Source organism: Callospermophilus lateralis, chromosome 17 (genome assembly GCF_048772815.1).
Source record: "Callospermophilus lateralis isolate mCalLat2 chromosome 17, mCalLat2.hap1, whole genome shotgun sequence".
In the NCBI taxonomy this organism is placed as follows: Eukaryota; Metazoa; Chordata; class Mammalia; order Rodentia; family Sciuridae; genus Callospermophilus; species Callospermophilus lateralis.
This window is the reverse complement of record NC_135321.1, coordinates 26,683,500-26,698,327: the sequence shown is the minus strand read 5'-3', so window position 1 is coordinate 26,698,327 and position 14,828 is coordinate 26,683,500.

Here is a 14,828-nt window from a genome sequence, read left to right as displayed (position 1 = left end):
TGATCCACCAGGAGACTTTAAAGATCAACCAAACTGGCCCAAGCCAGAAGCTGAACTGATTTGGAATGTTAATTACATTTGCAAAATCTCTCCTACAGCAGCTACAGACTTGTGGATGGCTGAGTAACTGGAGAAAGGTAGGTACATGCCACAAAGTATACCTGCCATTCTGTGCCTCATTCCTCCCCCAGCAGTAACTCTAAGCACCTGTTACCTCGGCTCCTGGAAGTCTAAGCATGAAAATCTTAAGTTTGAGGCTACCCCGGACAATTTAGCACGACCCTGTCTCAAAATAAAAAACAAGGCTGGGTAGGTAGCCCAATGGTAGAAATGATAGTGTTTGCCTAGCTTGCATGAGGCCGTGGGTTCAATCCCCAATTACCACCACCCCCCCAAAAAAAAGGTGAAATAAAGATATCAGAGAAACAAAAATGGATATGGAGTATGGAGACAGTTCATTGTCAGCAGACTTACACCAATGGGAATTCTAAAAACAAAACAAAACAAAACGTAAGGAAAATCATTTCAGATAGGAAGCTTAGAGCACATAGATCTAAGAGCAAAGAACATGGCAAATATGTAGGTAAATGTAATACATACTGACCAAAAAAAAGAAAGAAAGAAAAAGATGAGTAGGAGATTAAAAAAATAAAAGCACTGATAAAAAATGCATAAATAGAAAGAGAAGTAGAAAAACATTGGTCTGAAAGGAGAGTGAGAGTTTATATTAAAGCCAGACTGTTGGTACATACCTGTAATCCCAGCAACTCAGGAGACAGAGACAGGAGGATTGCAAGTTGGAGGCCTGCATGGACAACTTAGCAAGACCCTGTCTTGAAATAAAATATAAAGGGGCTGGGGTTGTGGCTCAGTGGTAGATCACTTGCCTTGCATGTATGAGGCACTGGGTTTGATTTTCAGCACCGCGTATAAATAAATGAATCAAATAAAGGTCCACCAACATCTAAAAAAATAAATAAATACAATATAAAAAGAGGTGGGGATGAGCACATGCCTGTAATCCCAGAGACGCAGGAGGATCTAAAGTTCAAAGCTGCCCCAGCAACTTAGTGAGGCCCTAAACAACTTAGCAAGACCCTGTCTCAAAATCAAAACCAAAATGGTTAGGGATGTAGTTCAGTGGTTAAATGCCCCTGGGTTCAATGCCTGGTACCAAAAATAGGGGTGGGGGTGAGACTGAGGGACATAGCTCTGTGGTAAAGCACCCCTAGGTTTAATTCCCAGTACTGAAAAAAGAGTATGTTTTGATAACTTATGTATATGTCATAGTTTCAGTTTCATGTAATATGTATGTATACAATTTTAAGCTCATAAAAGTAGAGAATGAGATGCCAAAAATATTTAGACAGCCAGACCATGTCTCAAAGTGCTCCTAGGTTCCATCCTCAGTACAAAAAAATTCAAATGAATAGAAATAATACAAAGTGTTATTTCCTACTATGTGTCCCCACACGATTTTTTTTTTAATAGGGGAGGAGTAGCATTGGAGAGTTTTGATTTTGTTTTTTAAGAGAGACAGAGAGAATTTTAATATTTATTTATTTATTTTTTAAAATTCTTGGCGGACACAACATCTTTGTATGTGGTGCTGAGGATCGAACCCGGGTCGCATGCATGCCAGGTGAGCGCGTTACCGCTTGAGCCACATCCCCAGCCCCTGGAGGGTTTTGTTTGATTTTGTTTCCTCTCCTGACTCCTAGTCTGCATTCATGCAACCATCACTTGACTCATAAATAATCCCTCACTGATCTCCTAACAGAGGAATTGTAATTAAGCACAGTAAAATGATCAAATTCAGGAATCTATCATTGATGAAATATTACTACCTAATATATAATCCATACTAAATTTCTCCAATTATTTTGATAATGCATTGTACAGTTGTTTCTGTAATACACCAGCATATATTGTGAGTACTTGTGTCCATCTTGAGCCAGCTTTGAATGCTTGGCTTTGACCGCTTCAATTTTAACTGTTTCATTAAACCCCTAATGCTAGGTCTATGAAATGTGCCCAGATTCCGCTATGTGAACTAGTCAGACAGAATGGCACAAACTTAGGAAACATTGCATATTGGAGTCCAAGTCCTGAAGGGTCACTCTCCTTGGCCCCAACATTCTGCCCCTGAGATAGGCAGTACTATCAATAAATTATCCTGTAGCCGGGCACCATGGCACATGCCTGTAATCCCCAGGGCTCAGGAATCCGAAGCAGGAGAATTCTGTCTTCAAAGCCAGCCTCAGCAACTTAGTGAGGTCCTAAACAATCCAGTCTCTAAGTAAAACACAAAAAAGGATTGGGGATGTGGCTTAGTGGTTAAGTGCCCCTGAATTCAATCCCTGGTACCAAATAAATTAATAAATTTGTCTTTGCTTTTACTAAATTAAGAACCCTGACCTAGGCAGGCAGGGGCTTGAGTTACCAGCAGAATGGAATGAGCTGACAGCTTGTGCTCCTTGAGAAGCAAGCCAAGCTGGATATTGGGTAAGACATGCAGCATGAATGAGAAGATGTTCCTCGTGAAAATGTGTCTGATGCTATTTTAGGAGTAGATGGAGGAATGTACGTGGATGTCCTTGGAGCCTGTTTGATTGCCAGGGAAATTTTTCATATGGGTTGTCACAGGAACACGTGACAGATGGCTCACCCCAGGCTGACTGTGGCCCTGTGCCTGGACTGCTGATGTTGCGGGTTGGCTGGGACACCACCCAGAGAGGCCAATCTGCCGGCTTTATTTGGGATCATCACGCACACACGTCCTTCTGATCTTAGCACAGCTTCCTCTCACATTGTGCAGGTGTGTATTTTTAGGCTTATCTTGCAGTGCGCAGCTCCCACATTTACAGTTTTCTTTAAATTCTGCAGTAGCAGTTGTGGACTGACAGCTCGCTGCCTCCACAGTGCTGGGAGGGAGAACTGCTCTCTCCACCTCTTCAGAATCCAGATTTTCTGCAGCATGTTCAGACACTGAGCATGGAAACTAGCCCTATTGCTACCTAACAATGTGACCTTAAAGACACCATGTAAACTGCTAGGTGTCAAATGGATAGCACAGTTGCCCACCTTCCTCACCCCTCATACACTTCTTCCTGAACGGTATTGAACACTATGTGTTAGGTAGTGGGGTTATAAAGATAAATACGAATTCCCTTCAATCTCAGAGAGGCACTTTATAAATTCACAAACAACTGGATCAGTAATTTGTTCAACACAAAATTTAGTGTTATACAGCAGGAAAATAAGGCTCAAAGGAGGAAAATGACTGCCCAGATGTCACATCCAACCTGGATTGCTTATTTCCCAGCCCAAAGATCTTTCCTCTGTATTACTTGCTTTTGACTACCTATAAGGTCTCAGTTACCCTATTTAGCTTTTAACTACTTTAGAAATTTCAACTGGGCATGATGGCCCATGCATATAATTCCAGCGGTTCAGGACGCTGAGACAGTAGAATTGCAAGTTCAAAGCCAGCCTCAACAACTTAGCAAGCTCTAAGCAACTCAGCAATACTCTGTCTCTAAATAAAATTTAAAAATGGGCTGAGGATGTGGCTCAATGGTAAAGCGAACTGGAGTTGTCCAAGCTCCTCAAATGAAAAAACAGTCAAACAGGGCTGCGGAATATAGCTCAGTTGATAGAGTGCTTGCTTCACATGCACAAGGCCATGAGTTCAATCCCCAGAGCGCGCACACAAAAACACAAAAGCAGCAGAGCTGGGTCATAGCTCACTGGAAGAGTACCTGCTTGGCACGTGTGAATACCTGGGTTCAATCCCCAGAACCCAAAAAAGTAAATACATGAACTCTGAACTACTCTTTTCCCCCCTGTAGTCCTGGGGATTGGAGACAGGGCCCCTAAGGCTCTGAAAGAAAGGTAGGCAAGTGCTCTACCACAGAGCTAAATCCCCAGCCCCTTCTGTTTTTTATTCTGAGACAGAGACTTGCTAAGTTACCCAGTCTAGTCTCAAATTTGCCATCTGTTATGTTTTAGATATTGGGTGTCCCCCAAAAGCTCATGTGTTAGTGCAAGAAAGTTTAGAGGTAAAACGACTAGGTTAGGAGAGCATGAACATAATTAGTGATTTGATGTAGTTGAATGGATTAATTGGGTGGTAACTGTAGGCATGCAGGTGTGGCTTGAGGAGGTAAGTCATTGGGGTGGGCCTTTGGGGTATGTATTTTGTCCCTGGTGAGTGGAGCAATCTCTCTGCTTCTTGGTGGCCATGTCCTGATCTCCTTTCCTCTGTCGCACTTTTCTGCCACATGTCCTGCCTCAGAGCAATGGAATTGGCCATTTATGGATTGATATCATGAGACCCAAAATACACTTTACCTCCTCTAATTATTCTCTCAGGTCTTTTGGTTACAGCAGTCAAAAAGCTGATTAAAACACTATCCTCCTGCCCTAACCTTCTGAGTGACTGAGATTACAGGCTTATACAATTTGGGGTTTTTTTTCTTTCCCACATTTTTTTCTTTATTGATGCATGAAGGATATGGGAAATGACAACCCCCAAGACAGTGTGACCAGGGACAAGAGAGAGAGGAAGAAGGCAAAAACATTGATCCTTCCCCAATAAATCCTTTCCCAGTGACAAGACTGACAGCTCGCTGGGAAGGAGGCAAAAACATCAATCCTAAAATGGCAGTCCCTGGGAAGAGAGCAAACATTGATCCTTTCCCAGTAAATTCTTTCCCAGTGACAATGAAGCCACACATGAATCCTGTTCCAGTGACAACATGATGGCCCCCAGAGGGAAAACATGAGCGCTGAGCTTTGGACCCTCCATCCTTTGCCAGTAAGAAACAAGTTTCAAATTTTTACCACCTTTTTCCTGAATGCCCAGACACATACTGTTGAAGTCTCCAATGATTAAGTCACCTCTCAGTGCAACCTGTAAAAACACAGACCCCTCCTGTAACCAGTGGCCATTTTCTACCCAGAAAATGAGCCCCTCCGATGCCTGACTGATTGACTCTGCAGCTCAATAACAGCATCTCTGATCTGGGAGGTATGCTCTGTCTCTGTCATTTGTGCTTACAGTGCATTATAATTGTATATAATTATGTGTGTGTATGTTACATATATATATACATGTACATATTACATATGTATGTATATATTATATATATGTGTGTGTATGTGTATAATATATATATATATCACATTTTTGTACCAGGGATTGAACACAGGGGTGCCTAACCACTGAGCCACATCCCCAGCCCTTTTTTACATTTTTTAGAGATAGAGTCTCGCCAAGTTGCTTAGTGTCTCACTAAGTTGCTGAGTTTGACTTTAAACTGACAATCCTCCTGCCTCAGCCTCCAGAGCTGCTGGGATTACAGGCGTACACCACTGTGACAAGCTATTATTTGTATTCTTGATGACCGCCATTCTAACTTATGTGAGATGAAATCTCAGTATAGTTTTGATTTGCATTTCCCTAATAGCTAATGATGTTGAACATTTTTTTCATATATTTGTTGGCCATTTGAATTTCTTCTTTTTGAGAATGTCTGTTTAATTCTTTCCCCATTTATTAACTGGGTTATTTGATTTTTTTTTTTTTTTTTTGGTGTACAATTTTTTGAGTTCTTAATATATTCTAGATATTAATCCTGTCAGAAAAGTACTAGCAAAGATTTTCTCCCATTTTGTAGGTTTTCTCTTCACATTCCTAATTGTCAGAAGCTTTTTAATTTGAGGCCATTGGGGCTGGGGATGTGGCTCAAGCGGTATATACCCTATAAAGTCTCTCAGTCAGAAGGTGATCCCTCATCCAATTCATGTTTGAAAGGTAGGAGCAATGACATATATAATTTTAGCCACCAGAGGGCAGTCATATCTTTAAAATACTTTCAAAGGGTGTGTGTGGGGGCGGGAGGAAGGGGCACCTAAACCCAGTGCCTAAAGATCTGGAGCCAAAGTCAAATCACTGAGGAGACTCACTACCAGAGCGACACAAGCCTAGTACCCAAACCACTGTACTCAGGCCTAGGACTGTATCAAATTGTCCTGAAGTTCTGGTCCCTTAAAAAATGGAGGATGATATAATGAAACAGGAGGAACTAGATGATAGGGTCTCCCAAACCAAACACTTCCAAGGAAGTTAACTGCACAGGAACCCCTGGAGGAGGCCGAGGGCACCCACAAACCTGCCACCAGTCAAGTACACTCAGGTGTCAGTCAGGGACCACTTACTGAGCAACATCTATTCTATTCAATAATCAGCTCTGCCCTTGGGCTGGAGAGAAATAGATTTATTCCACAAGGAGAGGTCTGGTTTGCAAAACACTATAAGAAAGCAATAAAGGAGGGCCTGAGCTTCCAGCCAGAATGTCCCTTCCCTCCATTAGGTGGTGCACCTGCAAGCTGAGAGGTGCCCAAGACTCCAGCCTGACTAGACACCACACACAGCCCTAGTCCTGGGAGTCCTGTCAGCTGAGGATTGCCTCCTTCTCCTTCCACTTCTTTGCCTGGTATGGAGGATCTACTTTCAGTCTTTGGTTGGTTGGTTAGTTGATTGACTGCTTGGTGTTTCCTTATCTAAAGGGTTTTGTCAACCAGGCTCTGTGAAGCACAGTTGTAATCCCACTGACTCAGGAGGCTGAGGCATAAGGATCACAAGTTGGAGGCCAGCCTGGGCAACTGGAAGAGACCCTGTCTAAAAAATGGGGAGGCTGAGGATGTGGCTGAGTGCTGAAGTACCTGGTTACAGTCTCTATTACCCTCCCCCCCTCCAAAATTGGTGAGAACCTGAGAGAGAGAGAAAGTCCCACATTCTCTCTGCAATCTGGGACATCAGCAGCATTGGGAAAACAGGATCTGGTTGTGCTTGTCTCTAATCCCAACACTCAGGAGGCTGAGGAAGGAGGATCCCTTGAGATCAGGAGTTCAAGAACCACTTGTGCAAAATAGCAAGAGAGACTTGGGCTCTACCCAGCCTCTTCCCACCTCTATGTCAATGGTGCAGAGAGCCTACTTAAATGAGAGGAAGGGAGGGGGAGGAGATACAGGGAGGAAAGTGGTTTGTATGTCCAAAGTATTATTCCCCCACAGGGCTGTGAGAATGCAGCTCTATTGGCCCAATTTGAGCAAATGAACTCTATGAACATCAGTTATTATAGGTTCACAGTTCCTTACTGGAATTTCCAAAGCTCCCCAAAGCTCTAAACACCCAAAGATTTCTCATAATTCATTTGGCAAAATCTGATCTGACCTGAATTTATTTGGAAACAAAACCTTACCTGAGCCACCATTTGGTCTTCTCCAAAGCGTGTGAGGGGGACTGGTGCCAACCCAAATGCCAAACGTGGTTATGGGTTTATGGTATAATCATCTGCTTTCTAGACTCTGGTCTGAGGACCTGCTTCTACATACAATCGGGGTCTCTGCCTTATCTCTGCTGTTTTCTATCTGTGTGATGCTAGACATGGTGACAGATTCCAGGGTGCCCACAAAGTCCAGGTCTCCTGCTGCCTATGCCAGTATAACCCCTTCCTCTTGAGTGTGGGTGGATCCTTGTGGAGTTTCATTTTAGGAGTCACCTTGGCTAGATGAAGGGGCAACTAGAGAACTGGTAGAGCTCTGTTTCTGCTTGTGTCTGTGAGGCCCGTCTCCAGAGGAGTCTGGCACGAAGGTGGGGCACTGAGTGAGGAAGATCGGCCCTCACTGTGGGTAGCTACCATTCCATCCACCGAGGGTCCAGATAGAACAAAAAAGTTAGAAAAAACACTGCCCTCCTTCTTTTCTTCCTCCTTCCCTCCTCTTGAGCCAGGACATTCTTGTCCTTCTGCCCTTGCAGGATTCCAGGCTCTCTTACGCCAGGGTTGTCAGACCTTCAGCCTTGAGCTGAGAGTTACACCATCCTACCCTACTGGAAGCTTTCCAACTTGAACAAAGCTTTTGGGATCTCTGGGTCTATTGTGGGACTCCTCAGCCTCCATAATCACGTGGGCCATTTCCCCTAATAAATCCCCTCATCTAGCTAGGGATGGTGGCACATGCCCACAAACCTACAATCCCAGCTACTTAGGTCATTAAAATAACAGGGTCACTGGTTCAAGGACAGCCTCAGCAACTTAGTGAAACCCTGCCTCAAAATATAATAAAAAGGACTGAGTGGACTGGGGCTGGGGCTCAGCGGAAGAGCATTTGCCTAGAACATGCAAGGCCCTGGGTTTGATCCTCAGCACCACATAACAATAAATTAATAAAGGTATTATGTTCAACTACAACTAAAACATTTAAAAAATAAATAAAAAGAAAAGACTGAGCACTTGCCTAGCATGCATAAGGTCCCTGGTTTGATTCCTTAACATTGTATATATATATATATATATATATATCATTTTGTCTGGGGCTGGGATTGTGGCTCAGCGGTAGAGTGCTCACCAAGCCAGGGCGGGACCCGGTTTGGATCCTCAGCATCACATAAAAATAAAGGCATTGTGTTGAGTTCATCTATACTAAAAAATAAATATTAAAAAAAACATTGTGTATGTGTGTGTGTGTGTGTGTGTGTGTGTGTATGCCCATATATACATACACACATACACACACATATACACATACACATATTTTGGTGGGCCTGACTTAATCAGGCAAAAGCCTTTAAAAGAAGAACTAGGCCTTCTCTGAGGTTGAGACTCTTAGTTGTTGGCTCTGAATAAGATGCCATGCTGTGGAAGACCCATGGAGAGGCTGCTTGGCAAGGAACTGCGGCCCAGTTAAAGACCTGTGACTGCACCCAGATGAGCACCAGCAATGAAACAGTCCTAGAACTGCAAGAAGATGAATTCTGCCAACAGCCTGAGGGAGCTTGGGAGGAGATGTTCCCCCACTTCAGCCTCTAGGGAGCCTGCAGCCCCGGCTGACACTTGGATTGCAGTCTGGTGAAACTGGGAGCAAAGTCAGTCACCGCTTCAGGCTCCCCATTCACAACGCCAAGCTAAGTGTGTGTTGGTTTCCATTTGTTTTTTGTTTGTTTTGCAGTGCTGGGGATGGAGCCCAGGGCCTTGTGCATGCTAGCCATGTGTGTGTTGTTTTTTATCTGCTAGATGGTGATAATCGTCAGCAACATGGAAAACTAGTACCTTAGAGAAGTCACTTCACCTCCCTGGGCCCCAGGTGGTCCTCTGTACATGAGGGAGATGGTTGGACTAGGCCATACCTAGGAATCATCGGGCTCTAGCCTTTGCAGACTGTGTGTAGGTGACAGATGCTGAGCGCTGTACGGTTGAGACAGGGAGAATGGTCTTCCCCCGGGTGGGCGAGCAGACGGGCCAGGGCACTGTAGGTGCCAAGGAGGTTTGCTGTTGATGTGGCTGGTGCACAGACAGAAAAATGCAGGCAGCTGAGGACTCACTGAGTCCCCAGTGACCCATTTGCCAGGCTGGACACCGATCACAGCTGGCACGGGTCCTGGCTGCAGAGGCGATCAGCTTTCAAGAGCAGGAAAAACAAGCGTTCTCTTTTCCCAGCTTGTAAGGCAAGCTCCACCATGCTGGACCTCTGCACCTGTCTCTGTGAATTTAGGAGGGGGGGGAACAGCCCCCATTAGGCAATCTTCGTCTTGAGGCATCTGAAGCTCTTGGGCTTGTGACCTCTAGAACTTGGGGACCTGGTGGGGAGCTGAGTCAGGGAGGGCATCAGGTTTCCTTCTGGCTCTTGGCAAACTTGGAAACAAATGAGGTTGTGCTTCTGTTTTATCCCACCCAATCTGCCAAGCCTCCTTGCTTCCCATGTCTCCTGCCATCTGTCCCAGGGGTCCCCAGCGTACCCCAAGGTGGAGCATCCACGTTTTGCCCTCCCTCCCCCAAATCCTCGCTCACTTACACCCGCTGCTCTCATCTGACTGTCTAAAGGAATTGGCCCTTATTAAATTCCTTGGGGGATGATCTCATTAAGCCTTGTTATGGGTCACTTCTATTTCAGGGAGAATAAATGTGCTGCAATCTATGGGCAGCTAGTTAATTGAAACCTGAGGAAGGGGTCGGGGGGAGGGGGCCCCAGTGAGGTGGCAGAGAAAGCCTGAAAGTGTGGGGAGTGTCTGGCCCAGTGAGAAGCTGGGTGCTGGCTGGAAGGAGAAGGCTGGGGGGTACCTGTGAGCGAGCCAATAAGGAAAAAGACCCAGACCTTGGAGTGGGAGGGGGTCAAACTCTGGGTCAGCCTGATTCACTGAGGTAGCTTCAAGCCACCCCCCAGCCCTCTTTGCTCACCTCTGCTCAGACACACGAGTCCAGACTAGCGCCAAGTGATAAGGACCTGGGCCAGGATGTGGCCACAGTGATGGAAAAGAAGGAGATATGAGAGAACTTGGAAACAAATTTGATATGGGGATGATGGAGAGGAAAGAGCCCAAGATGACCTCTAAAGATCCCTGGAGAATGGAGATTGGTGCCACAATACAAACCCAGCAGAAGCCTCAGATCAATGCCAAGTTTACTGCTCTGTTTCAAGAATTCTTCTCCACTAGTTTAATTTTTTTTTTTCCTTTCTGCGGTTCTTCCAGCTCTTTCATGATTCATTTATTCCTGTGTACATTCAACCCAGAGAAACTGAGATCTATGGTAGGTAAGACCCAGTGCTGAGCCCTGGCAAATATTAAAAAACACATTTTTTGGGCCAATCACCTTAGTTCTTTTAGAGTAGTTAGGTGCTCTCAGTATCTCTCACTTGTTTTTGGCACTACCAAAAGTCACATGTTCATGTGACTTAAAGGCCCCCCTGACCCAAAGCTTTATAAACATCTTTGTATTCTTTTCTCGACATTAGCTCTCCGGAAGATTAGCACAACTGTTTGAAGAGAGGGCATTGAACCCAGGGCCTCAGTCATGCTAGGCAAGCACTACATCCTCACCATTTATTTATTTATTTATTTTAATTTTCAGACATGGTTTCACTAAGTTGCCCAGTTGGTCCTCAAACTTGCAATCCTTCTGCCTCAGCCTCCTGAGTAGCTGAGATTACAGGTCTGTGCCACTGCACCTGGCTACCTTTTCTTTCTATGCTCTTATTTTAAGGATGTGAAAGTGTTTTATGAAGTTTGTTTTCAGGTAGGTGTGCATGCCTGTAATCCCAGTGACTTGGGAGGCTGAGGCAGGAGGATAGCAAATTCAAAGCCAGCCTCAGCAACTTAGTGAGGCCCTAAACTACTTCGTGAGAGACCCTATCTCAAAAAAATAAATAAATAAAAGGGATAGAATATGGCTCGGTGGTTAAGCACCCCTGTAGTAAATCCCCAATACCAAAAAAATTAAAAGTAAATAAATTTTAAAAAAAGTTTGGTTTCAGGATGGGGATGGCAGTTCAGTGGTAGAGTGTGTTTAGCATGAACTAAACCATGGGTTCAATTTCAAGCACCAGCAAAAAAATAAGTTTGATTTCTAAGTAAATGTGGGGTAATTCTCTATTTCAGGAAACAATAACAATGTGAGTTTCCACAGAGTGGATGTGGGTTGTGACACAGAACCTCTACTCCTGACTCCTAGTATTTCCCTGGAGAGAGGGCTCCATTTGAACCCCATTCCTGAAATCTCTCTGGCCTGTCTGCCTTGGGAAGAAGAATGACTCTCCTGATTTGAGAGTTGCCAGGAAGGAACTGCGCTCACTTAGCTAAACTGCTGGGTCCTCTCTTTAGGACTTTGTCGTCTACAGAGAGGGTCTGTTCTCACTGTGCAAAACACCTGCCCTTTGTGGGAGAGCCAGTGTTGTTCAGCACCCGAGTACATGTCTGTCTGCTTTAGCAATGACAGAATAGGATATGCCTAGGGATTATACATCTACATTATGTCCTCCAGTGGAGCTTTATCTGCCATAAATTGACATTTAAATGCCCACCCACACCTGTAATCCCAGCAGTTGGGGAGGCTGAGGCAGGAGGATCATGAGATCAAAACCAGCCTCAGCAACTTAGGTAGCCCCTAAGCAACTTAGTAAGAACCTGTCTCTAAATAAAATATTTTTTTTAAAGTCAGGGGATGTGGCTCAGTGGTTAAGCTCCCCTGAGTTTAATCCCTGTACCAATAAATAAGTAAAAAAAAAAATTTTAAAAATATAAATGTTCACTTGTTTTCTATGTCTTATTTCTCAGTTGGTTGCAAACTTGAGGAGAGGAAGGGGGGGGGGTTATTTATTACACACCCTTCCAGATCATCAAGGAGAAAAGAAATACAACCCATCATAGTCCAAGTTGCCCATGAACCTTCCTTAGGGAGTTCATTGTTTTTTCGGAACTCCTCTCTCACCAGTGCCTCCAGCGACTCCCAAATGGGCATCTATCCCCAGGCACACTCATTTCCAGAATGGCCTGACTCTCATTCCACGTGAATCTTTCTAGTCCCCACTCCTTTGTGCTGCCAAATTCTCTTCATTCTTGGAGTCCTGGCTCAGAGCTCTCCTCCCAGGAGAGAAAGGCGCAGGCCACATTGGCACTTCCTTGTCTCAATTGCTAAGATTCTGGGTGCATATTTCTCTTATGCTGTCAGACAGTTCTAATGTTAGGTGACTTCATGACTGTCTTCCCCACGAGGGCAGACCAGGTTGAGGGCTGCACTGGAAGGACTTCCTATGGTTACATCTATGTCCCCAGTGCCTTACTTGGTGCTTGGCTCCAAAGCAGGTGCCCTGAAATCCCTGCTTCAGTGAATGAGTAGTAGATTGACTTTTTTTTTGGGGGGGGGGTTACCAGGGATTGAGCTCAGGGGCACTCAACCACTGAGCCCTGAGCCACATCCCCAGCCCTATTTTGTATTTGATTTAGAGACAGGATCTCACTGAGTTGCTTAGGGCCTTACAGTTGCTGAGGCTGGCTTTGAACTTGTGATCCTCCTGCCTCAGCCTCCTGAGCTGCTGGGATTCAAGGCATGTACCACCATGCCCGGTGGGGATGACGTTTTTGATATTTTAAATTAAATTTTTTCTCATAGCATTCTGCTCTACCCCTTCTATTTCAATCATACTGCCAGGCAGTTGATTCCCTGTGTCAGGGATTTGGACTTGGTATAAAAACAGAAGGAACTAAAGACCAATGATTCTTCTTGTCTTTTTAAAAAGAAAGAGAGAGAGAGAGAGAGAGAGAGAGAGAGAGAGAGAGAGAGAGAGAGAGAGAGAAACAACTAGGGCTAGGCATGGTGGCATACACCTGTAATCCCAGAGGCTTGGGAGACTGAGGCAGGGGGATAGCAAGTTCAAAGCTAGTCTCAGCAGTTTATCTAGGCCCTAAGTAACTTAGGCCCTGTCTCAAAATAAAAAATAAAAATGGGGGATTGGGGATATAGCTCAGTTGGTAGAGTGCTTGCCTTGTATGCACAGGCCCTGGATTCAATCCCCAAATAAAATAAAATAAAATAAAATAAAATAAAATGGCTAGAAAGATGTGATTCAGTGGTTAAATGCCCCTGGGCTCAATCCTCAATACCTACCCCCCCCCAAAAAAAAGAAAGAAATAGCAAGTACCCCCTTCTCTCTTCTCTTTAGCTTCACTCTGTCCCTAGTGCCCTCCTAGTGCCCTCAACATTGAGACCTAAGCTCTCAGGGATCACATGGAGACAGAATCTCCTTCTTCCTCCCATGCATTCTGCCCGGGACGCACAGTCTGTCTCCGAGAAGACCAAGGAGAAGAATTACACTGACAGAGAAGAGATCAGAGCCACAAAGAACGAAAGGCAGAGTGGAAACCGGGGACTAAAGGAGAGAAGGAGGTGTCTGTCTGGGTGGGAGCTGTCAGCCTGGGGGTCCCTCAGAAGCAGGCCTGAGATAAGAGCTTGCCAACTGGCTGCGACAAGTCCTTCTGTCACAGTGACTTTGCTGGCACTCCCTCTGGCACTCCGCAGGCAGGGATGGTTAACCTTGGCAGTGAGTGCACAGCCTCACCCCCTGTAGCTGGCGGGTAGTCTCTTTGTCTTCCTCCTGGAAAGACAAACTGTTTCCTTGGCATTCCTGGCTCTTCAGGTTCAACAGCATCCCTGGAGTTGTTCTGACCAAGGACACACCTCTCTGAAGGGACAGATGTGAAGACACATCATTACATGAAAGGATCGGGACCTGCCAGGACAGGAGCAGCTTCCTGCAGTTCTATGGCAGAGGGACCTCCAGCTTGAGTCCCGGTTGCCTGCTCCTGGTTGCCCTCATCCTTAGGTGGATTGGAGATAAGTTCTTAAAGGTCTCTGGGGAAATTCTGGGAAAAGTAAGTGTTCCCGGGAAACTTCTTCAGTGCTTTTTGAAAAGATCTAAACAGTCTATATTTGGATTCTAGCTATGCTTTATTGTTATTTTATTTAATTTTAGCAGAACTAGGGATTGAAAACAAAGGCACTATACCACGGAGCCACAACCCCAGCCCTTTTTATTTTTTTGAGATAGAGTCTCACTAATTTTCTGAGGCAGGCCTCAAACTGGCAATCCTCCTGCCTAAGCCTCCCAAGTACTTGGGATTATAGGAAGTGCCACCATACCCAGTACATCTATACTTTAAACCTAGTCTTATCCTTTCATAGAGGGAAAATTTGCCCCCACAACAGAAATCTTTTCCTTCTCTAAATTATGACATCAATAATTTTATATCAAAGATTTATCTGTGTTTTTTTAAAGTTATTCTTGTCTTCTTAGATTGTAAATACTAGAGCTTGTTATTTTCCAGCTTTGGAAGAGTTGGGGTTGAGGATTGATATGAATACACAGATGACTGTGTGTTAAATTGGCCTTTCTATGCCACCAGAATGTTATGATTTGAGGATTCTGTTTTTGGCATGGGGTACTGGAGATTGACCCCAGGGGTACTTAACCACTGAGCCAAGTTCTCAGCC